Source organism: Ambystoma mexicanum, chromosome 13, assembly GCF_040938575.1.
Source record: "Ambystoma mexicanum isolate Mex_15411 chromosome 13, UKY_AmexF1_1, whole genome shotgun sequence".
Taxonomy (NCBI): domain Eukaryota; kingdom Metazoa; phylum Chordata; class Amphibia; order Caudata; family Ambystomatidae; genus Ambystoma; species Ambystoma mexicanum.
This window is the reverse complement of record NC_090938.1, coordinates 728,500,972-728,528,460: the sequence shown is the minus strand read 5'-3', so window position 1 is coordinate 728,528,460 and position 27,489 is coordinate 728,500,972. Positions and strand designations below refer to the sequence as shown.

General features: G+C 43.8%; 1 protein-coding gene across 2 annotated transcripts in view; it reads right to left on the bottom strand.

Moving 5' to 3' along the window:
- LOC138521827 (G-protein-signaling modulator 1-like) overlaps nucleotides 1-27,489 on the bottom strand; it is a 165,164-nt gene that overhangs the window by 34,842 nt on the left and 102,833 nt on the right. The window lies entirely within an intron of this gene.

Here is a 27,489-nt window from a genome sequence, read left to right as displayed (position 1 = left end):
GAAGGATATTTGGACAATTCACAGGATCTTGTCACTTCTCCCCAGAGGGGAGCCCTTCCCTGTGAGGCTAGGGAGGTGAGCCCACTACACAACATTTGCCCTAGGGGTAGCGGTAAGTGTGACCACACAGGGACAGACTCCCCTCTTGGGGACAAGGACTCCCTTTCCGTCATGGAACTCCCTAAATCCCTCTATAAAGAACCATTGAAACCATCAAGGTCTCAGGAGAAACATCCTCCACAAATGAATATTTGTTATTGCAATGTCACACCAACTCACCATCAGACAAACAAACATACTGAGGAGAAGAAGAGGATACCAGAAATAAAGATTACCCAGTGGTTGGCAGCCAACTATACTGGGACTAGCGAGTGAGGAAGAACACTCATTAGAGAGAGAGAAAAGACTATGGTGCTGCATTGGGGAGGGACCAGTATTTCCCCTTAAAAACAGAAGAAGGACCAATGTATGTTGTTAATGGAACCCGAGAGGTTCAAAGATGGCGAGAGACCAGAGTGCCATGGGAAGTCCTCGGCTGAGAGGACACCGGGAACCACAAGGCGGAAGAAGCACAGAGAGGGGAGAAAACTTAACTGTGTATGATGTGAGAGGTCAGTAATGCGAGGCAGACAACTGCTTGTGTTTCTTTTTATTTTATTGTGCATGAGTCGACTTAACAACTTTTTACACAATTCCTATATTTTCTAAATGCAAAAAGACTTCTAAAGCATTCCATATCATTAAACTCATACATACAAGAACAATAATACACCTTTACAATTCAATAAATCCTAAATCTCTTAAAATCTCTACAACTTCGATGGTTAGGGCTTTTTCGTGACCCGCTATAAGACGTTCCCAGAACCGGTCTGTCGCAATCCAATCACAGTGGGCCACACATTTCCCAATGCGAGTCTCACGTAGATCTCTAGTGCTTTTACATGATATTAAAATATGATATAAAGATTGCACCTTACCCTCTTTACAGAGCTTAAATTCAGCGGACCCTGAGACCCCCTCTCTCACGGACTGGACCTCGGCCGTTTTCAGCAAATTCAATCAAACCCTTAGAAATTCCGATCTTAATTTCGGATCCGAAAATCATAATAAGTCATTTGAAAAAAAATGTTTCAAAGATTGAGATTGATTTGAATATCTTATCACCTCTCATTTGTGCTATGGTCTTGATCCAGTCCGCTCAAGACACAGACAGATTTACTCCCATTGGGTTGTTGATTAATTCTACTAGAGTACGATTGCATCCCTCCAGAACACTAACCACATATTTTCTTAATTGCACCAGAAACGTGTTTTATCCCCTGCTTAGTTCTTGTAGGATGCCCCCATACAAAGTGTTCCCTGTGCACGTTTGTATAAATCTAAATAAGGTTACAATTTTCCAATTTAAACTCCTATGTAGGGATGCTAGTCCCAATTCGTATCTGAGGGTGGCAATGGGATAGCTTGCAGGTAAGTGAAGAACATGTTTCCATATTTTACCTTCAATTCGTTCCCAATGCATTAATTGTGAATTCTGAATTGAATCTAGACCAGAGGTCGCCAAATGGTCGATCACGGGCGACTAGTAGCTCGCCTGAGCCTCTTCAGTCGCCCGTACTGGAAATGCTGAAAAATAAACACTTTTTAAGTTAAATTATTCAATGGTGTGTTTTTGCGGTTATTTTCCTTGATCAGGATCTGAACCCTGGTCGTCCCAATTGCAGCAGGGAGTTTGGCTGCTGTGCCACATGGAGCTCCTTGCAAATTGCCTGACAGATGTCAGTATCACGTTCTGCTTCTGCAGGCCGCCTGTAGTACCAGAGTTGGCCTTGTGCGCCCCTAACACTGTCTTGCTTAAGCAAGCTGCTCTTGTTTGCCAGAGATGTCAGAGGGGTTGGGGCAGGATCAGGATCATTGTGACTGCAATGAAAACATCACAGTAGCACTGTTGCTCGCCTGGAAATGTTCAAAATAATATTTAAAAAATGGTGAGATTTCTTTCATGTGGCTTCTTTCCAAACTCCACTGTACATTTCCACTTTAAATCACTTCCATGGCACAGGTACACCCACTTTTAATACATTAAGCGATCCATAGACACGCTGTACAGTAGAAGCCTACCAGGGTAGCTCAGCAGGTTGACAGAAAGATGCTGAGATGTTATATATTCAAAACTAAATGCCGTATCATATCTTAGTGTTTCAAGGCGCGAAGAGGCAAGGGAGGGGGAACAGAGAGAAGACAGACAATGATCCTACTGGGCCATGTGTCATTCAGATCGCGCAAGTGCATGGGAAGGGGGAAGGAGGAAAGTGCGGGGCGTGGGGAAGGGGACAGTGCAGTACATGAGACAATAAATAACAATCAGTATCGTCCGGTCAGCTGGTGGCAAGTGCAAGGGTACTGCAGACATCAGGTGTCAAGTGCTAGTGGTGGAACGGTAGGGGTACAGAGCAGACCCTAAGTGCGGGGGGTTGCCAGGAAGGCAGTGCAGGTGTGCGACTGAGGGGGAGGGCTGGGCTTGAGAGCAGGGGGGGGGGTTGCCAGGTGACCAGTGCAGGTGACCAGTGCAGTTTCAGTATCGGCCAGGAGGTCAGCAGGGGAGAGGAGGAGAAAAGGCAGAAGCAAAGAGAAAGGTCTTGAGGTGCTTCCGGAACCGGAGATGATGCTCCTCAAGTGTCAGGGAGACAGGGAGGCTGTTCCAGAGGGAGGCCCCAGCCGAGGAAAGATCTACCACCAACTCGTTGCTTGGAGAAGCGACTGACCCTGAGGGAGTTGGAGGCGGATGAGCGAAGAGCTCGAGAAGGAAGATATTTTGGAAGAGAGACCTGAAGATATTGAGGCCCCAGGCCCCAGAAGGCCTTGTGGACCATACAGAGGGTTTTGAACTTAATCCTTGCAGCCACTGGGAGCCACTGCAGAGATTTCAGTCCTGGAGAGTAACGATCCCTGTGCTTGAGGCCAAGGACAAGTCTTGTATTCCTGTTCTGGATGAGTTGCAGAGAGCGGAGAGTAGAAGCAGGCAGATTTAAGTAGTCCAGGCTAGAGAGAACCAAAGCTCTGGAGACAGTGAGATTCTGGGGGAAGTAGAGGAAAGGAGGAATACCTCTGAGGAGGTGAAGATGGTAGTGTGACTTCTTAGAGATGTCAGAGATGTGAGGAGAGAAGGAGAGTGTGGAGTCGAAAATGACCCTGAGGTTTTTAGCCTCACAGGTGGGACGAGGAGGGCCAAGGGAGGCCGGCCAGAGAGTGACAGGAAAGGAGGGAGCAGGTGTTCCAATGAGGAGAATCTCGGTCTGACTGGCATTAAGGCAGAGACCATTGGCGGCACACCACTCCTGGGTGGGGGACAGGCAGTCAGAGATGAGGGAGGGAAAAGAGGTGGCCGAGGGTAGCCTGAAAATTAGCCGAGTGTCATCCGCATAGCACTGTGTTAGGGAGAATTCTCTCTTTAGGCTGAATTTACTAACCTAGTGAGTCCCCCAGCAGCTTTGCTGGATTTCTGGAGTTTGTTTTTTTTCCTCCTGCCAAGAGTGAGACTCTTTTCCTCCCACTCTTGGACATGATTAATGGTATTCCTTTGACTGGCAATGTGTTTTATGGGCTATGGGGTCCTTTACTCCATAGGGTCTCATGTGTTTTTCCTATGTGTGTTACACAGCACCCTCCGTGCAGTAACACAGGGGTGTCATAGTGACACCCCACCATAGACTCCATACCCTGGGACTGACTACTGTCTCCCAGGGCATGTAAAGTCACCATTGGCTTTACTAGTCCCAAATTATTAACAGAAACCAGTACAAACCATCATATTGTGGACGTACTGGTCGGGGCAATTCGATTGCCCCGGGGTCTGTTAGTCGAGGGGGCACGTCTCCGTCCCCCCGATCGAGTTTTGGCTGGTGGCAGTGGATACTACTTTTTATTTTCGACCGCGAATATATCCCTATGGGATTTCCCATTGTTCGCGGCTACCAACTTTAATTATTTAATTCCTATAGCCTCGAACATACCGCTGGTTTATTTATTTAATATTAATTCTCCGGTTGGTATTTTTTGCCAAGACTCGATTCTAAAATGGCGTTTGTGTTCTCTTCTGTGACTCCAACCCAAGTCGAGCCCTTTGTTCCACTTTTTTGGCAGCCTTCTCCACAGAAGCCTCCAAACGTGGTTCCACTCTGTCTGAGGGAGGGGGTTTAGGCACCCTGGACCGAGTTACCTTGGTAACTCAAGTCGCACTCTTGTGTGATTGGCCCAAGTGGTGAGCCGGCCGGCTCACCACTTAGCATGTTTGAGTGACAGCTAGGCTGAGTGAATGGGGGTTTTCTGCATAAAAGCAGGGCTTTGGGGACTGGAACTTCAGAAGTCGCCACAGGACCTGAGAATCCGACGAGGGAGAAGCTGAGCCGACCTACCACGATGACACCACCGGTGGAGCCCTACAGAACCGACTCACCACTTCCCGACGACAGAGAAGATCTCCCGGCTGGAGAGGCTTCTTCCCCTGACTGGTGGGCACAACCAGTTTTCCTTTCTTTCTTCGCACCCCAGCCCGGTTTGGGGTCGAACTGCCCGTGCCAAGCACCCCGGCAGCCAGATAGCCACTCACCATTGAACTGCGAATCCCCGGACCGCTCCTTGTACCTGAGAAACTCTGCAGCTGGTTTCTTCCCTGGCAGTGCAACGGACTCCTGTCTTCCTCCACGACGAGATCCTCTCTTCCCCCGGATGAAGCACCGACTTGCAACCGCTGCCAGGAACAACTGCCCCCGCTGGAGCGTTCTTACCACTTTAAGGTCCCGTGTCCGCCAGGCCTCCCTTTCTAAAGATTGCTACAAGGTAATAATAACTCCTTAACCTTCTGGACTGGGCTGGCCGCCTTGACCCTCTAACTGGTCCCTTTCTGTGGTCCAACTCCTTTTTGAACCTTTACAAGACCTTTGTGCACTACAACCGTGTGACCTTGGACACATTTCGTTTGGATCCTCTGAAAGTGGATCCGGCCTCTCGAAATCTAACTTCACGGTTTTACTTTGCCTTCCTCCCTTGTGGTGTTCTTGAAAAAGTGTTGGGATCTGTTTCAAGTTGTTCTCTACTTTTCTCTCCCTTTTTAAAATGAACTATTAGAATGCCATCTACGTTAAGCGCTCACCGCTGTCTGAAAATAAGTGGGGCTTTACTTAAGACTTGTCTAATATTCTTTTAAGGGAGTGTATATCTTTTAGTGACCGTGTTTTTGAATTGCTTATTATTAGTGCCTGTGTGTTTTTCTAGATGTGGTTTTAAATAAATAATTATATCTCTTTTACACCAAGCCCTGGTCAGTGTTTACTTGTTCTATTGTGTGCTCTTGACCTATAGTGAATACTCTATATACTGCCTAACTCTTCTTGAGGGAAGTCTGACTGCTCAGCCACAGCTACCAAGTGAATCTGTGTGGTACAGACTGCTACCAAGTGGGTTTACTGCCAAACACCTGTAGTCCTAAATCTTTTGCAGTGGTCCCAGAGGGAACTGCACAGGTTTCTGCCTAACACACTGGAATCATAGAAAAAGTGCTATAAAATGTGTTTGGCCAGGGTATGGGTTGGGCTGGTGGCTTGCTTATATTCAGGATGGAGGTAGGGATATTTCTGCCCCTGTAGTGAAAATCAAAGGTTGGCACCCATGAACCCACAGTTTAATTTCCTAAAAACTGCTGATAAATATCTGTCTTTTTGAGACGGCTATTAATAAATAATAATGCAACAAAGAGGTTTTTGAAGTTCTTAATATAATCGTGAAGGCATATGTTATTCCATCTGTTTATAGAGAAGAAATAATTGGGCCAAAGAAATATTGGTAAAAATTCAGAGGTTTATAAATATCCCCACCCCGATATCGCCCGCTTGTAGCTCTCCACTGTTGGCCTCCACTACAAGTAGCTCTAGCTAATTAAAGGTTGGAGACCCCCGATCTAGACCATACAGCAGAGATGGAAGAACCTTTGCTTTATAATAATTCAACAATTGGGTTATTGAGAATTTGCAGAAAGTCGTATGTATTTTTTTTCATTTGGGCTGTCAAAGATATTAGTTTGAGCTCTAAATCAACTTCACGTGCACCCTTAGATCGAACTGATTTCATGTTTATACCCAAATATATCAATTCTTTAACCTGCAGAGTTGCCTCATTCTGCAATAGCCAATTATGGTAAATATTTCCGTGTACCCTTGTTCTTAAATATCAAGATTTTCGATTTTGAGGGCTTCACCACTAAGTCATTTTCCTTAGTGTAAGTTGCAAATGGGTTCAATAGTCACTGTAGTCCTCTGGGCCTATAATCCAGGCAGACAATATCATCAGCATATGCGATCCACTGAATGTACTGGAAGCCGTTCTTTGGGCTTGCCAATGAATGCTGTGCTAGGGCATCATTAAGATCAGCTAGGTAGTGGTTAAAAAGGCAGGGGGCCTAGAGGCACCCCTGCCTGACAAATTTCCCGTTGTTATCTCATCCGTCAAGATGCCTTGGGTGTTCAGTCTTACTCGAACGGTGGATCCCCCATATAGGCTCATAATGATAACCAGTAGATTTTTAGGAATTCCCCAAGAGTCGAGCTTTGCCCAGAGATGTTCTCTGTTGATGGTATCGAACGCTCCGGACAAATCCAACCAGGCTCCATAGAGCGGTCGTCCATCCTTTACCTAAGTATTGCTGGAAATCGTTGACATAACTAGCCCATTAAGGGAGGTCGAACACCCCTTACGAAACCCAGTTTTGAATTTGCCCAATATATTGCTACTGCTTATCCACTCCTGCAGGTTTCTCAATAGTACAGAGGCAAATATTTTCTGATCCACATCTAGAAGGGCGATCAGGCGGTAATTTGCCGGATCTTCACTGTCGCCCTTCTTGTGTATGGAAACAATCATTTTTATTAAAAGAAAAAGATGCAAATAAATCCTCACTAAACCTACTCTATCAGGGAGTTCCCTATCTAGTCTTATAACTAAGGGAATTACTCCTAACAGAAATAAACTGGCCCTCACACTAAACAACAAAACATAAAGTACACAAACAACAACATAAATGAATGAATAATAAACAACCAGCAATTTGGATGACCTTCACCTGTCCTGGGTGAATCCCTTCTGCAGGATTGTTCAAAGTCAATCTTCCCAATTATTCATAGAGAAGAATAAAGTCTTGAACCAGTTCTTGAAAGTTCCAAATAAACCAAAGGTTCACCAAACAAAAATCCACTGGTAACAGTCCTTCAGCTTCCGGGTGAAAAATATCCCTTTCCCATTTTAGCCAAGGAAACCGCACCAATGGTAATCCTGGTCCTTCCAGGATAGCTTTGTTCAGTTCAGAAAATAGATCAGCTACTACTTCTTCTACAATTCAACAACTTTTCATAACCTCGGCAGTATATGAGGTATAATTTTCAGGATGCTACTTTTCGGGTTGTTGTACTCTTCTTAACAACCCCCTTTCCACTACTACCACTATGGAAACTGACTCCTTGGTTCCCCAGTATGCTACTACTACCATCAACTTCTATATGACATCTGCTGACAGTCTTATACACCTCCACTGTTCTGGTACATCTGCTTCAACTTTATATATGAGAATATTTAGGCATTTTAAAGACAAGACACTTTGACATCTACAGGTAGTTAAGGCACTCTTCTTTTCTATCTTCCATGAAAAGGGCAGCCTCTTTGCCTCTTCAGTTTGTCTTAGTGCTACATGGATAACCTGTAACCAGGCTGACTTCCTCCCACTTCAAAAGTCTCAGCATCCCAGGTTATTTGGTTAATCTTCTTAAAAGCAGCCAACTCCCTCCCCCAGCTTTATATACAACTTCTTGGTTCCAGTAGCTACCTTAAAGCTGTATTGGCACACTACTAGCTTCATATAAGAATATTGTACTTGTATCAGAGGATACACTGGACCTTTTATAACTTCCCCGTTAGATGGATTGCTTTTAAACAGGGTTTTCTTCAATCAAGAAGGGGTTTCCTCTTGTCTAGGGCAATGCTTGTTCTTTTACAAAATTCAGTCTTCAAAGGAAAAATGCTTTTAGGTATATGCGACAATTCTTTCAGGTGGCTTTTGAACTTCAATTGTCTGTAAGGGCTTGTATACCCATGTATTACACAGAGATACATTGTACACCGGTCAGGGAATCTTAATTGGTCACACACAACCTTCCTTTGATGCCGTAAAGTCTGGTAACACTTGTGAAAGTTAGCTTGAGAGTTTTTGGAGACTTGAAAAAATGTTCTCCCTCTTAATTGGAGACACACGACCACTCCGATAATATAAAAACGTTCAACAATGGAAAAGTAAGGCTTTTCTTCATACGCAAGCACTATAGCATTTGCTCAAAGCGCGCGTGATATGTTTCCATCGTGCAGAACAACTTCCACAACGACCAAATTCCACTTGCTTGCCTTCGTATGCGAGCCACTTAAAAGCTGGTAACAGTGTGAAGGTATCATGAAGTAGACACAGTCAACTGATTCAAATGTCTACTCAAATATTGTATCTAACTTAAAATGCAGGAGGGAGTAAGGCCTAACTTACCCTATGCGAAGGTGGGATTTCCCTACATAAGGAAAACTAAGGATAGTCTGTGCCAGGAAGTCCAAATCAAGTAACAGTCTGTGTCCAAATCCTATACTTGACCTCACAACTAACGGTAAACAATGTGTAGGAATGACCACATCAAAGGAAATTGTGTTCGAAATACAGTTCTGAGCTTTTTCCACCTCTTGGTTTGTAATCAGCTTCCCTTCCCAGGTCCAAAACAGTTCATAAGGTATTGGGTTTCCCTTCCCCAAGAGTTCAAATAATCCAGTTTTTCAAAACAATACAATTCCTTGGGACACTTTTCACGGTCCACAAAGATAAGTCTGTTCTTTGAATTCAAAATCACATAAGCGCTGTAGCAAAACGCAAGCTTCTGTATGGATATTTCATTGGCTTTTTCCATAAAGGGGGCACTCAGTCTAGATGCAGTTGTGGCACCACACGGTCCACCCATTACAGGTCACGCAACCGATAACCCCTTCTTATCTGCTATTCATCAACAATTGTCCACTGCTTTCCTCCGACAGTGAAGCTTGTTTCCCTCATCAGTCACTCTTCCAAAGCTTTAACGTGGCTTGTTTGGCCACCATGCACTTTGTTACACTGTCTGTATTCTTTTGGCTCTTGTCAATACAGGTTTTCCCTTAACCTGCAGTTCCTTGAACTTTTTTAGCTTTGCCCAATACTTGGTTTCTTCTCTCAAACCGTTCTTGGTATTCTCTTGGCTTTGCCAACACTTGTGTCTCAAACAATTCATTCCATGGTGTCTGCCACTTGCACCACCTTGCTTTCTTTCCATTCACAAGTACTCATAACCTGCTTTTGCTCTATGCGGCATTCAAAAGTACTTATTTGTTGTCCAATTGGTTTGGTATTCAGAAATATCTGTTTCAGCCTTTAAAAGTGTTAACAGCAACTTTCAGTTTGTTCGATATTCAGGAGTGTGTGTTTCAAGCCCCCGGAGCACCCCGGCATGAGTGTTTCCCAGTTTCACTCGCCGGCTCCACACAGCAGCTCACTTCAGCTTCCCTTGGCTTCTCGCACTGCTTTCCAGCTTCCAGTAACTCTGCTCTTCCTTTGCGAAGACCCTAGTGAGCACTGCTCACTCTCCTGGTGTCTTGCAGCAACTGAAGTGATTTGGCACCCCACAGCTCCCGCTGTGTGCACCTGGCAAGGAGGGCTTGCAGGACTTCCAGACCTTCTCGTGGTTAACCTCTGCCACAGCGTCCCTCTCTCCTGCTGGACACGGCTCTTGGATCTCCCGCTCCTCCTTCTCCAGTCAGCTTCTCTCCAACCCGCCTCTGCAGCCCATTCTGTGGCCCAATTCTGTGCTCCGCTTCTATGCAGCAAGGCTTTTTATACTTATTAGGATTGTAAAATGACCACAGGTGTGGGTCATTAAGTTCAATTGACCATAGTGAAACTCATTAGCGAAACATGCCGGACTGTTCCATCAGTACAACTCCACAGCGCTCTTTTTCGTCTCAGTACCAGAGTGGTGTTTGGGGATATCTGAATAAAAGGAAGTGTGCATAACCCTGTGTTGTTTCTTCCCGGTCTTGGTACTTGACTGAAGTCTCTGTATTAACAATATAAGGCTGACATGTGTCCTCCTAGTTGATCTCTTCCTCGTCCCAGTGATGTGGATGTGGTTTTGGGGACATTTTGGGGGGAGGAAAAGGGAAAGGGCTGACAGTAGCCTACAAAGGCTTGAGGGATAGACAGTTAATTCTGAAATGGGAATGGGGGACACCATGGGCCTCATTATGGGTGACCTGGTCTGGAAATAAAGGTGCCGGTAACAAGGTTACCGGTACCTTTTCCAGACCAGGTCCCTCAGAGTCTGCCTGTAGGGGCACTGAACAATCTGCAGGCCTGATCTGCCGGTAGTTCAGGCCCCAACCGGCAGAAAATTCACTGAGGCATCAGCACAGTTAACAACGGTGCCGGTGCTTCAGTGTTCCCATTCCCATGGAGTAACACTGGGATGTCAGGCGGCAGAAACGGTAAGGCGAGGTTGCTGGTAACCCATCGGTAGCACCGGTGAGTTACCAGCAACCGTGTAATGAGACCCCATGTCTCGCCTAAGGACGTCCTCTCCCCAAGTTGCCTCCACCCAGGTGATCCTCCCTGACTTGTCCACCCCCAGGGTCGAGATCCAAAAGCGATGGCCTTTCCCGGGCCACATGACAGGAGGATCCTGGGGGAAAAGAAGTGAGGACGCCTCAGGTTCCTCACAACAGTTACCAGCAAGAGTTAAGAGTGAATCTGAATGCCAAGCTTCACTCATTGGCTCTGGGAACACTGCGGTTGGTTGGGGGTGGCTTTGTTTCCCGACTTCTAGTTCTTCTACGGCTTTTGGCACTCTTGGAACCCACATCCCTCTGCAACATGGGTGTCTTCGGTCCTGCCACACTAACATTAAGTCTCCTGCACTCCTCTGTCTCTCGGTTTGCTTCTTGCTATGGGCCTCAGCACAGCTCTACAATCATAGCCAACATGTGCACCTGGGAAGACCTTCAGCACGTGCCTCTCAGTGCAGCCATGGCAAAGCAGGGTTTGTGAACACAGGACCCTCTCCGAACTTGCATGTGAAATTGCTCTCTCCTTGTCCTGGTGTACCTTAAATTATCACACTTCTCGTAAACTTCCAGCCTCATGCACTTCCTCGTAAACTTCCAGCCTCATGCTCTCCTTCTACTACTACTGCCAGCCTTCCAGCCCCTGCTCCTCTCCCAGCTCCTCTCTTGCCCATCCTGCTGCGGCCTTCTATGCCTCTTAGGTGGGGCCATTGAGTCCAGGTGCAGGTTATTAGTGTTAATTGCCTGATCCTGGCCAAGCTGTTCAGCCTAATTGCATGTCCTCTACTACTACATGCCTCGTTAGCCCTCTTCTTCGACTCAATCCCTGTGGGATTCTGGGACAAGTAGTTAATTTTGCCAAAGTTAGGATTTCTCACTTCTTGTAACTTTTTAAGGGTAGATGTAATTCCCTTTGTATTTGTAATACAGGGACCGTTCGTTTTAACTCAATTAGAGGAAGATGTGGCAAAGAAGGCAACACTTCCATTAGTCCTTTTAGTGTACCTTTGATATTGAGGAGGACATGTGAGGTTAGGGATAAAAAAAGATTCTTTCTTTGGGTGTTACAACCTTAATTTTAGCAGGAGGAGGAAAGATGTTAAGATGACAATAAGCCATAACCTCCTCTGGCATAGGGTTAAGAATATTGAGGGGAAAAATACCTCGCCTTATCACGCGTAATCCCCTCACTACCCTGGGCCCTGTCTCCATCCAGCTGTTTCTTCCACAGTACACCAACCCAAAGGTTGGGATCAGAAAGTGTCTGTCCTGCCCTGGCCATTGCCTGGGGGAGACTCCAGGCAGGTTTTCAGTGAGGGATCCCCAGGATTCTTCACAATGTCTAAGAATGAGATTTGAGGCAGTGCCGCGACCCTGAAGAGGTGGACTAGCTGTTCTTCAAACAACACTGAGACCGCAACTGGAAAGGCTCAGCAAAGCTGCACTGGTGCCAGGAGTGAGAAGGCATGCAGAAGAGACTTGAGGCAGCTGGTCCCCCAGGAAAATCCAGTGACACCAATCCATCAAAATCCAAGTGGCGGGAGACATGGAAGGGGACCATAGGAGGAAGAGCCTCAGGGGACTAATTATATTCATCCCAGTGGTTGTGAATACCTTAAAGAAAGTGGAGAATGTAAGGGGACTCATCATGCTCATCCCAGTGATTGTGAAGACCTTAAAGAACGTGAAGAATACAAAGGGACTCCTCTTACTCGTCCCAGTGGTTGTGAATACCTTAAAGAGGATGAAGAATATAAGGGGCTCATCATGCTTGTCCCAGTAGTTGTGAATACCTTAAAGAAGGAGAAGAATATAAGGGGACGCATCATAGTCGGCCTAGTGGTTGTGAATACCTTGAAGATAGTGAGGAATACAGAGGGACTCTTCTTACTTATCCCAGTGGTTGTGAATACATTAAAGAAAATGAAGAATATATGGCTGTTCATCATACTCGTGCCAGTGGTTGTGGATACCTTAAAGAAAGTGAAGAATACAAAGGGACTCCTCTTACTCATCCGAGTGTTTGGGAATACCTTAAAGAAAATGAAGAATATAACAGTACTGAGCATACTTGTCCCAGTGTTTATGAATACCTTAAAGAAGGTGAAGAATCTAAGGAGGCATATCATCCTCGTCCCAGTGGTTGTGAATACATTAAATAGGGTAGAAAATATAAGGGGGTTCATCATATTCATCCCAGTGCTTGTGAATACCTTAAAGCATGTAAGGAATACAGAGGGACTTCTCTTACTCGTCCCAGTGGCTGTACAAACCTTAAAGAAAGTGAAGACTATAAGGGGACTACTCATATTCATCCCAAGGTTGTGAATAGTTTGAAGAAAGTAAAGAATACAAAGGGACTCCTCTTGCTCGTCCCAGTGGTTTTGAATACCGTAAAGAAAATGAAGACTATAAGGGGACTGAGCATACTTGTCCCAGTGTTTATGAATACCTTAAGGAAGGTGAAGAATCTAAGGGGCACATCATCCTCGTCCCAGTGGTTTTGAATACCTTAAAGAGTGTGAAGAATATAAGGGAGCTCATTATACACATCCCAGTGGTTGTGAATACCATAAATAGGGTGAGAAATATGAGGGGGCTCATCATACTCATCCCAGTGGTTGTGAATACATTAAAGAAAGTGATGATAACAAGACTCATCATACTCGTCCCATGGGTTGTGAATACATAAAGGGGGTAAAAAGTACAAGGGGGCTCATCATATTCATCCCAGTGGTTGTGAATATCTCAAAGCATGTAAGGCATACAGAGGGACTCCTCTTACTTGTCCCAGTGGTTGTGACTACCTTAAAGAAAGTGAAGAATATAAGGGGACTAATCATATTCATCCCAAGGTTGTGAATATTTTGAAAAAAGCAAAGAATACAAAGGGACTCCTCTTGCTCGTCCCAGTGGTTGTGAAAACCTTAAAGAAAGTGAAGAATACAAAGTGACTCCTCTTGCTCGTCCCAGTGGTTGTGAATACCTTAAAGAAAGTGAAGAATATAAAGGGACTGATCATACTCGTTGCAGTGGTTTTGAATATTTTAAAGAGGGTGCAGGACAGTTAATTAAGTCCATAGAATGGTTGAGGTATAATGAAAAGATAGAACGTCATCTAGGGACACTGCAAGAATCTGGAAGGTATATGTCAAGCTTTGGCAGTATTTCCATCAATGTTCTGAGGAACTTTTGAAGACAATACTACTCACACCGAAAAGAAACCCCTGCACAGGTAAACAGAGTGATAGGCTGTATAAAAGGTCTTCCCAGGGAGGAGTGCTACTTGACACCCCCCTACTCTGCAATCTGGACAGGAGCTGTATATGATTACAAAGAAACAGGTTTTCAAATAAAGATCAAGAAGTGCATATTACCTGAAAATACACGCCTGTCCTCCTTTATCCTAAATCCAATAGTGAAATAGAAAAGCAGTTAACTATCTAATACTAAACACCTAATTCCCTAACAACTAACCTGCTTCCTGGAACTGCAGACTCAACGGTTGCGAGAACGCCTGTCTCCTGAGCTTCATAAGGCCCCAATTGATGATAGTGGAGGGCGACTGCAGAGTAAAGCACCCCACCGCTTGGTTATGTTCCATGCCTCCTTCCTCGTTTCCTTGCAAATGAGCCTTCACTGAAGCCGGCATTTCCTTTATTCGGGGAGCCCCCGGAAGTTGGCAATCGCCAAGGGGTCCGATGTGCCCATAAGAACAGGCTTGCTGCTCTTAGACACGGGCGCTTCAGCGCCCACAATTCTTTTATGTATGGATTTGGGCGCCGCGGTGCCTGAATCCTAACAGTATAGGGGTCGAAATCTTATTGTGAGAAACCAAAGAACTCTACTGAAAGCATTACAGGGGAAGCAGAAAATGTGGGAAAATACTCTTGAAGAATTAACAGATTTGATTCACATGATTCCCAAGAAAACCCTATTGTGGGAAACCAGGGAACACGATTGAAAGCATTAAAGGGGTAGCAGAAAAGGTGGACACATTCCCCAGAAGAATTAAACGATTTGATTCACATGGTTACCAAGAACTATTTGAAAATATACTATTGAGGCTGGAAGAAGCCTGTCCCTTAGAAGTGAGTAATTCTCCTGGGCCCCTTTCTTTGTCTTTAGTATTTAATTAGGGGTAGGGTTAAAATAGGATAGCTTTTGACGGAGGATGGATCATTACATTGGAGTGTCATACAAACGATAAGGCCCATAGTTCGTTTTATGTTAGGTGGGGAAAATCTTTGTGATAGACTCAACTTCCTTTAACTTTGAGGGCTATCCCACTGTAAGAGAAAATATAGAGGGGAATAATTATCAGCTCTCAGGAGGATAGCTCAGTAGGCAACGTGCTCGCCTTGGAAGCAAGACGATACGGAGCACCACAGGTTCGATCCCTGGGTCCGCGCTTAGAAACCTCTGGGTATTAAGCGCGTTATAAATAACCTATCATATCATATCATATCTACTAAAGAGCTGATAATTATTCCCCTGGGTCACGGTAGAGATAAGACTATAATCTCTTTAGACCTTTGGGTAGTCTAAAGGTGTTACCCCTTTTGTCCTGTGGGGGAGAGTTGAAGATTATCCTTTTGAATTATTCTTCTAACTCCTTTAAGATTCAGAGGAGAGAGTTGGTGGGGTATTTTATATATGGTTCCTAATGGAAAATCCGCCAAACCAGGAGAGCAGAGAAAGAGGTATGAACGACCCAGACATACAACCTCTTGGGGAAGAACCCCGGAATCGTTTTTAGATCCCACTAAAGTAGAGAATGACCAAGACCCTCACCATGATGAAACTAAGAGAGGGTATACCATCTCCTTGGGAAAGGTAGTGTGAGAAACCAGAAGGTGTCACACCCGCTAGTCCCAGCGGATCTCTGTCTCAGGTGGCCAGGGCACGGCCATCGCCTTAGGATCCAGACCCTGGACCAGTGCGGGAGGATCACCTGGGTGAGGGGTCTTCAGGGAGTGGGAGCAGGACACTGGATGGTGAGATGCAGTATGCCTCCCCTATAACACCTTTACCCCATCCTACCAGGTAGGATACGTGGGAACCGTACCCTCACCCTTTCCCTTCTCAAACACTTTCACACGGACAGCCCGACTCACACCCGAGCAGTGCACATGACATGTCCTGCTACTTTGGTCAGATGAAGTCAGGCAATTACTTGTAATCACTCACACCTGACTTCAATTAAACTTTCTGACATGGATAAAAGGTGGAGCACGAGAACACATACTGAGCGAGGAAAAGTACACAAAGGACCAGCAGTTTCGCATTGGCAGCTGAACGAAAGGAGAAAGACGGCCAACTAAGAAGGGTTTGCAAGGAGGGAAATACCCTCAACCTTTTCGGCAACAAACCGTTTCTTTCAAGAAACCTTCAAGGCAGAAAGCGCAAAGGCCAGGAAACCAGACTGAAGAATTCTGCACTGTGTGTTGGAGATACCGGAGGCCCTCCTGAGTAACCAACCAAGGTGGGGAGGAGCAGCAGCCACCGTGATATCGTCCTTGGCTCCAGAACAAAGAAGCACCAGAGAGATCAACACAGCTGGTGAGTTGGTGAGACCGATACAAGGCTGGTCTGTGTTGAAGTCAAGGTTGTAAGCAGCAACATTATATAACGAGTGCTGGAACGAACATTGTTAAACACGTGGAATGAAAGACGCGAGTAAAGCTAACCCGCCGATGAATGTTTGCACTTGAGAAGGAAAGATATGGTACCACTGAAAGAGTGGTCCAGCACCGTGAATATGCTAAATCGAAGGTCTCTGTAAGGTATCCCGCCAAGAGGAACGAAAGTAGAAGATTGATAAGAACATTGTGTGAAGTGATTCAAAGTGGTCCTGTGACGGTTTAAGCAAAACCCACCACACATTCGAAAGTTAGATTTTGATATCAAGAGGATCCAAGCCCGAACAAGGGAGATCAATGGACCGAGCCCGAACGAGGGAGACCAAGTGTAAACATTGTGGTAAAAAGGAGGTCCAGGCCTGAAGGAAGGAGACCCATGATGAACATTAAAAGCGAGAACTTGTGGATGTAAAGATCCTGATAGGTATTGAACTTTGACATTTGTTTGCTACGACAGGCCCACTGCAATAAGAGACTTTTATTGGAAGAGGGGCTTTGGCAAAAGGCCCCGATATCTATGCTTTGAACTGTATCCTCATGGCAGAGAAGCCAGAGTGTGTGCGAAGTCCGAACATGCCATCTTGCCTCGTTCTGAAAACGTGGGGAAGGGAAGCCAACTGCTCAACATTCTTGGCATATTGTTTTCTGAACACTTTTCTTTTTGCATGCAATTTTGTCAAACACCCTTTAGTATTTAGAAGTAAGGATTGGCAAAATGTTTTTTTAGTGTAGGCCCTTTTATTTTGACAGAGACTCGTCTAGGACTGCGTTATTATTATTTGATGGTCATAGCTTGCTCCCATCCCTAGATTTAGATTAGATACCAACCAATTGAAGTTCAATAAACACCTTTGAACTGTGATCACGTGTGTCTGTCTTTACTGTTTAATACAATGCCTTCCTTACAGTAGGATCTTCTACTTACCAACTACCCAGGGAAACCTCCTCCTCAACAGAGGGTGAAAACCCTGATGCTCCTGATTTTGAGGATATACCAGGATGATTTTAAATTATGAAAGTTTAGAAAATATTTTCAAGATGAACGTGATCATCGTGATGATCGAGTATACATACACCTTTCAGATCAAACTTGTTGATATTCATAAAAGATGAAGGGAGAGCACACCAAACATATCATCGGGCAGCTCAGACATAGACTCCGATGGGGATAACACCAGCTCTACAGGAGGACCTGCAACAAGCAAGGAGACAGATAGGGCACAGGGAAGAGGTTTTTTAACACAGATACAAAGTTACAGAAAAGGGACACAACGTAACACCAAACAGGTATGATGCCAAGACCCACTTGTACAAAATACTTCAACATGGAGCATCACATAATAGGCAGGAGGGGGGCAGGAGGAAGATCGGACAAGGCCATGGGACCGTCAGGTTTACTAACAAGATCAGGCTCCAAAAAACAGCTAGGGAAATGATCACTAACAATTTGGTGGCTAACTTATCAGACAGACAGCTCACGAAGGCAGAGGAGAAAGACTTGAACAAAGGACTATCAATTGCACCAACCACATGGACGGACTATGCCAATTTTTAGATTGATATTTTCATCTTTGTCACTTACAAAATATATCAACATCTAGATAGAAAACTGTAAAAAGAAATACAGAATCAGGGCAAGCCTGAGCAAGGAAGAACAAATAGCATTAGAGAGTCTTGCTGGTGATAACATCTAGTGATTAAAGAGGCAGATACAAGGGGCAATGGTGTAGTCATGAATACCCAAGACTACATTTCCATGGGCATAGCTCACCTAGATACACCAGAATGCTACAGCAAATTAACCAAGAACCCAACCAAAGCTATTGTTTGAAATGTCCATTCTTTGATACAAGAGTGTTAAGGTATGGGACATTTGACAGAGGAGAAGGGTTTCCTGAGTATAGCAGATCCGACCATGCTGACCATGTATTTCTTACCCAAAATTCACAAGCATTTTGATACATTTCCAGAGTTCCGCCCGATCATGAGTGGGATAGTGTAGGCAACATAAGGGTTGTCACAGTACATTGACAACGCAATCAAAGTGCATGTTCTAGTACTCCCATCCTATAACAGAGACAGCACGCAGGTGCTACAGCTTTTGCCTGACATAGAATGGCGAGGTTATCTTTTAGCAATAATTGATGTGACAGCTTTATATACATCCATCAATCATGATTTGGCGATGAAGGCAATTGATTACACCTATCGAGAATTTTCAGCGTCTCATCGATTGCATGTTGAGATGCTTAGAATGTTTCTGAAATTCACTCTTGTCAATGGTTTTCTTTTTGCAAACACCTACTATGTTCAAATCAGGAAAGTGGCCATGGGGGCCAAATATGCCCCATCTGTGGCTAATCTCTTTATGGCCCAATATGAACAGACACACGCCCGAAACAATAATACGTTTGTGAACAATGTTATTATGTGGAGACAAAATATATCAATGATATTCTTGTTATATGGCATGGATCATCTGAATCTAAAGGTATACACAATACTTGAATAATAACATGTCTGGCATCACACTAACAGGCCATTGTGACCATACTAACATAGATGTCCTTGACCATTGCATCTACTATTCAGAAGGCAAAATAGAAACCAAGATATTTCGTAAGACCACAGAGGTCAACTCCACATTGCATGCTGGGAGTTGTCACCGTAAATCAACCACCAATAACATAACGGCAGGAGAGGTTTATCGAGCATGCCATAACTGTAGTGAAGAATCACAATTTGCTAAAGAATTCCAGCTTCTGACGAAAGGTTTGAAGAGACAGGGTACCCACTCAGTGTTCTCAACAAATCACACCACAAATTCAAACAAGAAAACATAAAACCAAAGTTAAAGATAGATTGGAGATGGCCCAGACCCAAAGAATGCTGGCGAGCAAAACGGACATTCTAGCAGAACAAGGTCTATTTTTAACGAGACAAATATTTTGGGAATGCTGGGATAAGAGTGGGAAATTGCTGGGTAGAAGATTGAATGGGATAACATAGAGGTCACTTATTCAAAGCCTTGAGAATGAGCAGGGTTGTATGTTGTTAAAAAATATGGACATATGCAAATGCTTCAAGAGATTCTTTGAGAGATTGTATACAGAAGAAATATTTCCTTTGCAGGTTGAATTGGAGGATATTTTTGCAAATTTAGATATTCCTAAACTAACATCAGAGAAAAAGGAATATCTGGAAGCGTATGTGGAGGCTAGCGAGGTCCTGCTGGCAAATGAACAATTTAAGGTAGGGAAATCCATGGGTATGGATGGTCTGCCGTTAGCGTTTTATAAGAGATTTATGACCTTTTTAGTGCCTATTTTGTGTAAATGATTCAAACTTTGTTTACAGGAAGGGTAAATATGCCAGTCAATAAGTGAAGCAACGATCACTTTGATACCAAAAGAGGGACGAGATTGTAAAAATGTTAGCAATTACAGACCCATTTCATTATTGAATGTAGATGTGAAAATATTTGCTAAGATTATGGCAAATAGATTAGAAACCAGGGCTCAATTCGAGAGTACACGCGGGGGGCTGAGTCCCCCCACTTTATTCAGAGAGTGGACTCAGTCCCCCAGCTAAAATGAGAAACTATGAATGTGCTTTTTGAATTCAAGCCAACCTCTGGGATCAAACCGCAGCAGTTGGGTTTGAAGTCGGACACTTCACCACTGCACTATGTAACCTGATGATGAATAATAAACAGCAAAAGGTGAAATGTCCCATTTCGGTACTGCAAGTCCCAGGGAAAACATTTGCATTGGTTCTTGGAGTTTAAAACATGCACACATGTTAATGTTTTCAAAAACACTATTAGAAGAAAATATCTCCTCTCTTAGATTTGTGTGTGTGTTGATTTTATGAAAGGCAAATTCCATTCGTCCTGTGCAATTTGGGTGGTAATACAAAGTCAATTTAATGAAATGTGCATATTTTACCTTGGTATGATAATGTCTGGCTACATCACATCCCATTCATTTGTTGAGTCCCCCCACTTTAATTTTTAGGACTTGACCCCTGTTAGAAACATGTGTTGGGAAATTGATTCATGAGTCACAGGTAGGATTTATGAGAAATAGATTTGGGTATGACAACATAAGAACTATAATTGACATAATGAGCTAGCAGCGAAATAAACTCTTGAACACAGCATTGGTCTTCATGGATGCGGAAAACACATTTGGCAGAGTGTGTTGGAGATATCTGAAATTTACAATGGAAAAGCTTGGATTTGGAAATAGATTTCTAGGTGTAATCAGTTGCCTTCAGAGTGGTGCGAATTGCGAAAGCACGCATTTGGGTAAACAATGTATTATCTGATGCTTTTGAACTAACACGAGGAACACGATAGGGCTGCCCCTTTACACCTTTTCTATTCAATATTGCTTTAGAGCCATTGATAGCCTGCATACGTAGAGAACAGGAAATTAGGGGTTTGAGGTTTGGGTATAAGGAAGTCAAAGTTCTTTCATATGCAGACAATATGGTGGTTGTCTTTCGAAACCAGAGAGGGGAAGTGTAGTTTTAGGGAAGATTTTTGAAACAGTAGGCAAACTCTCAGGGCATACAATTAATTAGGACAAGACGGAATTGTTTCCACTTTCTACAGCTTGCATAAGAGATCATTTTTTGGATTGGAACTGTAAGTGGACTGAGTCTCGTGTGAAATACTTAGGAGTTTATTTGAATAGGGATATAAAGTGAATAGTAGAGTTTTATGTGAAATAAATAATAGACACATAGGAGAAAGACATTAGGAAATGGGAGCAATTGTCCATGGGGATCCAGGCAAAAATTAATGCTATTAAGATGACTCTTTTACTAAAGGTGCTCTATGTCCTGCAATCTCTACCTCTAAGATTTCCCAATTTATTTTTAACTGCAATAGATCGTGTTTTCCAAACATTTTTATGGGGTGAAAAAAAAAGGCAAAAAATCCCAAAGTTCATTCTATTACACGGTACTAAAGAGGGGGGGTTTGATTATCCAGATCTGGAGGAACATTATAAAGGATTCATATTGAAGAAAGCAGCAGGTTATATAGCAATAGAGAATGAGCAGGAGCCATATTGGATGACAACTGAAAGGAGTAGGTTATCAGGATATAAGTTGAGTGCTGTATATTCAATGGAAAAGCTACCTTAAGGGGTCAGCAAGCTGCCGACTGTTGTTGTGACCAAAGATATACTGGGTTGGTGGTTGCAAAATTTTAATGGGCATCTGTATCTTAATTACAAGGCCTCTATTTGGCTCAATCCTGGTCTACACATTGGTAATAAGACTATACGTTGGAGGAGTTGGATTTCGAAAGGGGTTTTAAGTGTGGGGCATATCATACGAGATGGCCGGGTAATAACGTTGGTCACAAAACAAACTCATTCAAAAGGTCAAACGATGGACTGGGTGTCCGACCTTAATTGCTCCATCACAATTCTCCAAAACGATCCAGTAGCCTGGTTAGATCATCACCTTATCCTGTTTTCTATCCCTGGATCCTCCCCCTCCATTGCCACCTTAGCCCCCCCCAATGTATCCAGAAACTGTCGTAGCTTCACCCTTGAGAGCCTCCATCCCCTCATCAACAACATCCTGGACGAGTCTAAGTTCAAGAACCTTGATACCAACAAACTGGTAGACGTATACAATGATATTCTTAAATCAGCTCTATATATTGCATCACCTCTCAAACTAAGAAACGCTATACCAATCGCTCACCTCAACAAGTGGTTCACACCAGAACTAAAAATCCTCAGAAACACCAAAAGAACAGCGGAATCCACTTGGCAGAAATCACCCACCATCAACAACAAAATCTCCGCAACCTATAAAGCGGCTATCCTATCCGCAAAAAAAGAAGCCTATAATTCCAGAATCCTTAACACCAAATCAAGTTCCAAAGAGCTCTTTAGTATCCTAAGACAGCTCGAATACCCAGCACCTCCTTCACAAGGCTCCACAAAGGATGCAGAATGGTGTACTAAAATCTAGCAAGCACTTGCTGACAAAATCACCCTACTACAAAACAAGATTGAGTCGAAAAAGGCTAGCCTCTCAAACGGCTCCCTCCCCTCACCGACCTTAGAGAGAAATCCACAACATTACACACCCTTCACGTTCTCGCAAGTAACACCAAAGGAAGCAGAAGATATTATAAAAAGTCTAAAACCCTCTCACTGTCAGGGGGATATATGCCCAGCCTCCATCATCAAGGAAGGAGCTAAAAACCTAGCCCCCTTCATCACCACCCTGATAAATTCCTCCTTCTCGTCCAATCAGTTACCCAACAATCTCAAGGAAGCCTGGGTTAAGCCCCTCCTAAAAAAGAAAAACCTTGATCGAAACATACCCACAAACTACAGGCCCATTACCACCGTACCCTTCCTTCTAAGAATCCTGGACCGGGTGGCCTATTTGCAAATTCAGAAGCACTAAGAGGAAAATGAACTTCTAGGCCTTAGACAATCTGGTTTCAGTCCCAGACACAGAACTGAGACAGCTCTCCTAGACCTAAAGATCCAAATGGACAAAGCGAAGGACAAAGGCCAGCTAGCTATCCTCCTACTCCTAGACTTATCTGCGGCCTTCGACCTCGTCGACCACCAAATTCTCTTCAGGCACCTCACCTCAGCTGCAGCATTCTGCACTAATGCATCTGAGTGGGTCAATTCCTTCCTCTCCAATGGGACCACCAGAGACTTTTCCCCATCAGCCTCAGCAGACCCAACACTCACACTCTGTGGAGTCCCTCAAGGCTCGTGCGTATCACCCACATTATACAATATATTTACGAAGTTGCTCTTCGATCGACTGGGCAACTTGGGTGTCATCTACACCAACTATGCGGATCACACTCAAGTCCTCATCCCCCTTACTGGCAGCTATGACCAAGACTCTAAACTACTGTGCGATATCTATCTTGAAATCCAATCTTGGATGGCCATCAACATCTTATGTCTCAATGACGATAAGACTGAGCTAATGATTGTGTGCACACAAGCACCATTGAATAAGCTTGACCCAGGTACTCATCCTTTGACATTGACGGCAACATGATCAAAGTATCCAAAGAAATAAAAACCCTGGGGTTCTATCTTGACTATACCTTGTCACTCAAAAAACAAGTCAGCAGTGTGGCGACTTCCACAGTTTACACCAATAAACTTATTTACAGTTGCAAATCGTATTTATCTACTAGCAGTTGCCTAACATTAGCTAGACCATTAGCACTGTCAAAACTAGACTACTGCAACACAATATTCCTAGGCTCCTCTGAACTCCTCTGAACTCAACCTAAATAGACTTCAGATCCTCTAGAATAACTCACTGAGAGCAGCACTCAGTTTACCCAGATTCAGTCGCATCTCCACTTTCAGACGTAATGCCAACTGGCTGCCAATTCGTGATAGAATCACATTACGTACCCAGGCTATCACTTATAAATGCCTCACGAACACAGCCCCTAAATATCTGTCTGACAAAATCTGTAAACACCAATCCTCCCGTACCACCAGATCGACACATTCTCACAGCCTTGTGGTACTGAGGTTCAATCTAAACACAGCTGGAGGAGCCAGCTTCCCAGTCCAAGCAGCTAAGCGATGGAACTCCATTCACATATCTTACATCCTTCCTGACTTTCAAAGCCAGAATAAAAAACTGGTTGAGTAACAAGCCCCTTCATTAAGACGACACACATCTCTATCCTGCTACCATATCGCACTGCCTCTTCACATCCTGATGCACTGATCATTATTTGGCTCATGTTTATGCTTCTGTACAAATGCCTCTTGTTGTGTGACCTATCTGTAACGTGGGTCCCTCATTCCATTTCTATATTTGCCTGTCACCATATTTTGCCTGTCACTGTATTTTTGCCTCACAATGTATGTAACTCCTAAATTCTCAAGCGCCCAGTTACCCTAGGGTTCGGTGCGTAATATAAATAATAATCAAATACAAAAACGTTTGAGGAGTTGCAAGGGACGCTTTATCTAGCGAATAGAGAGAGGAGTAGGTTTTTGGCACTAAAGACACTTTTGAATGAGATACTAACAATGTTATCAAAACCGTTAGAGGAAGAGCCGACAGGTTGCCGAATTTTTGTTTCCTCGCCATGTATGGTACGTACATACACAAATCTCATGCCAGCGAATGGGGTAAATACTGACTCTTGGAAGAAGTTGTTGGAGAAATGGAAGGAGGAACTGGGGTGTATGATTACGGAAAAAGAATTGGAACATATAGGGTGTGAGGATATAGAAGTAAGTTGGATCTTAAGTTAAGGCTTATCCATCAGAAAATATTAGGACATTTATATTGGACACCAATGCGCATGTGTACATTGGGGCTAAGTGACAGTGATGTGTGTTGGGGATGTGGTAAAGAGGAAGGAACACTCATCCATATGTTGTGGTACTGCTCCCGTGCGCGAGAATTTTGGAGGGAAATGTTGGATAGATTAGATACGATATTGTCCATAAGTTTCCCTAGGATGCTTCTTCAAGTGTTACTATTGTCAAAAAAAGGATGATGCGAAGTTGCACAACAATATGAGCAATGGGTTGACATGGTGCTTGTGGTTGCGGCAAAGCAAGTGTTGGATGTATGTAAGACAAGGAAAAAGCTGAAATTGATGAACTAGGTAAGTGATGTGTTGGTGTTGTCTAAGTTTGAGAGAATATTGTTTCGAAGACAGGAAAGGGAAGAGAAGTATTTGGCTCTTTGGACACCCTTCAACGAATTATATGGTGAGTAAATACGTTGGTGTTTTAATAAAGGATGATGAATTGGGATTTTTTTTTCTGTTTTATTTGTTTGTATTAGTCTGCTGAATTTGTGTTGTCGTCTTAGTGTTGTTTCGTGTTGGTGTTTATTATACGAGAAAGGAATATTGTTCAGGCAATGTATATATGAAAAATAAGTTATGTTGATTGGAATAATGAAGAGAACATGGTCAAATTAAGTTATCTTGAAATAGCTGCTCATGTAATAATATACAATGGGAGGTGTGTCTTGTTTTTAAAATTGACAAGTGTATTGTTGATGCTTCTTATTCTGGAAATAGTTTAAAAAAAATAAAAAAGATTTTGAAGACAAAAGAAAAAGACTACTTGTAAAGTGGACAAAGCCCATAGAAATATTGACATTATCAAATACTCTAAATATGTACATATACTCTACAAAATAGTGCAAAAACACTGGGTTATCCTACTTATGGATTCTGATTTATGTCCAAATCTGGACAATAAACCCAAATTTGTGTTTACTAAAGCACCCACTTCAAGAAATAAGCTTTGTCCCTCATTTTTAGTTACCAGTCATACCAGTGGGAACGACTGGCTGAGAAATGTGATTGGCTTCCATAATCAAACAATTACGAGTTAGAATTAGAGAACATATGGCAAGTTTGAACAGCCAGGACCACAAATTGCCACTTGCAGCCCATTGGCAGGAATGCCACCAGATGGCAGACAAGAAGGATTTAAGGTTCATAGGACTCATGAGGGGCAAATGTGGGAAAAGAGGAGGGGCCCTGAAACTGAAACTTATGGAGTGAAAATGCATTTGTAACCTACGGTGTGTTAAAGAGGGACTCAACACCGAGCATAAATTGAATGTTTTTTTGCAGCTATGGAGATCATGGACCATGATTTACTAATATTTGTATCAAATGCCACAAAGCTTAAGGTTGGTGTGCAGCACCTAATTAGCCATTGCCAGGCCAATCACCCAATTACATGATACAACTTGTACACCTAAGAACCCTATCACGAGTGATAACAATCACAAGCCGGATCATACATATGTTGATGCACCCATCCAACCTACCAGTAACAGGGCACCCTGCCTTAAATAAGATTACTGGATTACTGGAGGGTCGACCACTAACCTACCTTTCCAACAAATCAAATATCAGTGAGGATAACATGAAATGCACATACCAGTATATTATTCTCACACCAGCCACTAAATGACAGAAGGCGCTATGCCATCTAATTTAATTGTATCAGAGTGAATAACGGGAAGACTTCAATAGTGTTTTAAGAAGTATGCTAATTAGCAGTGACGCCACACATTGATACGTGCATGTCACACGTATTGCAACACAAAAGTATACAATCCCAATATGCTTACAAGTTATTATTAGCACACAACAGCATTTGCCGACCAGCTTATCTTTAGCCCGCTTATCAATAAGGCTGAAAGAAGCATTTACGGCGAATATGACATATAGAACATGACATTACACATTCTTGCATGTGATGTCACACGCAGGATCTGCTATATAGACAGATATCCAATATGGCGCTGGTGTGACCTACACGCGCACAGTGCCCAGGATCAACCCCGAAGAACAATTTTGAATATTGCTGAGGTAAGCAGGATGCAAACCCGAGAAAGACTGCTGATAGGATCAGCAATCTTACAATCATTAGATATTATGGTAATTTCTTGCATGGTTGGGAGTTGCACTTCAGCACACCCAACTAGATATAATACAGATATAATACAGAGCTGATCAGAAGATAAAAACATAAGAATTCTTCTATTTTGAAAATGCGCTTTCACAGCGCAGAGACTAGGGGCTAAAAATACTGCTTTATTATTAATGATGTGATACACCCGGATTCATACCAATTGATTTACTATGGCTTCTTGCCATTACAGGACTATATTTCTGCCAAAAGGCTACTATCTAGAAATTAGGGACCAGTAAAGAATACAATCAGATACCATTTGAGGTAAGCAACATCAATTTCTTTCGTAGTTACCTATACCAACCGGACATAGAAGTCAAGTGACACATAGTCCATTTTATGATATAGCCCGCGGGGAAAGGGCGCGGGGTGTTTGCGTCCCGCAGGGGGACTTTGCTTGGCCCAGGAGGGCCTTCGTACTTTGGCCACGCCCCCCCCACTACTAACGCCCGGACTTTCAAGCCCGCCGGGTGAAGCCCGCGGGGAAAGGGCGCGGGGTGTTTGCGTCCCGCAGGGGGACTTTGCTTGGCCCAGGAGGGCCTTCGTACTTTGGCCACGCCCCCCCCACTACTAACGCCCGGACTTTCAAGCCCGCCGGGTGAAGCCCGCGGGGAAAGGGCGCGGGGTGTTTGCGTCCCGCAGGGGGACTTTGCTTGGCCCAGGAGGGCCTTCGTACTTTGGCCACACCCCCCCCACTA